Source organism: Arachis stenosperma, chromosome 4 (genome assembly GCF_014773155.1).
Source record: "Arachis stenosperma cultivar V10309 chromosome 4, arast.V10309.gnm1.PFL2, whole genome shotgun sequence".
Taxonomy (NCBI): Eukaryota; Viridiplantae; Streptophyta; class Magnoliopsida; order Fabales; family Fabaceae; genus Arachis; species Arachis stenosperma.
Window position 1 is genome coordinate 24789491 of NC_080380.1, and position 1162 is coordinate 24790652.

A 1162-nucleotide genomic window follows, 5' to 3' on the forward strand; every position below is an offset into this window, starting at 1 on the left:
AAAGCAAAAAGTATTGTCACCACATCAAACTAATTAAGCTAGTTTTAAAGATGAATTTGAAATCCTGTACTTCTTGTTCTTTTGTGATAAAAACAGTTTTCATTTAAGAAAGGTGATGGATTCATATTCATAGCTTTAAGGCATAGACACTAAGACACTAATGATCATAAGACACAAACATGGATAAACATAAAGCACTAAAATTCGAAAAACAGAAAAATAAAGAACAAGGAGATTAAAGAACGGGTCCACCTTAATGATGGCGGCTCTTTCTTTCTCTTGAAGATCCTATGGAGTGCTTGAGCTCCTCAATGTCTCTTCCTTGTCTTTGTTGCTCCTCTCTCATGATTCTTTGATCTTCTCTAATTTCATGGAGGATGATGGAGTGTTCTTGGTGCTCCACCCTTAGTTGTCCCATGTTGGAACTTAATTCTCCTAGGGAGGTGTTAAGTTGCTCCTAATAGCCTTGTGGAGGAAAGTGCATCCCTTGAGGTATCTCAGGGATCTCTTGATGAGAGGGGTCTCTTGTTTGCTCCATCTTCTTCTTAGTGATGGGCTTGAGGTCATGCCTTCTCAGTTGAACCGGCTTTGGATGCCATAAATGGTTATGGAAAAACAAAAAGCAATGCTTTTACCACACCAAACTTAAAAGGTTTGCTCGTCCTCGAGCAAAAGAAGAAAGAAGAGAGTAGAAGAAATGGAGGAGAGGGAGATGGCTTTTGTGTTCGGCCAAAGAGGGGAAGAAGTGGTGTTTTATGAAGGATGGATGTGAGTGGTGAAGAGAAAGGGATGTTGAGGTGATTGGTGAATGGGTGAAGAAGAAGAAAGAGTGGTGGGGTTGTTTGGGGATCCTGTGGGGTCCACAGATCCTGAGGTGTCAAGGAAAAGTCATCCCTGCACCAAATGGCATCAAAAATCACGTTTTGAGCCAATTCTGGCGTTAAACGCTGGGCTGGTGCCCATTTCTGGCGTTTAACGCCAGGTTCTAGCCCTTTTCTGGCATTTAACGCCAGTCTGGTGCCCCTTTCTGGCGTTAAACGCCCAGAATGGTGCCAGACTGGGCGTTAAACGCCCAACTGCTAGGCTTACTGGCGTTTAAACGCCAGCAGCTTCTTCCTCCAGGGTGTGCTGTTTTTCTTCCTGTTTTTCATTTTGTTTTTGC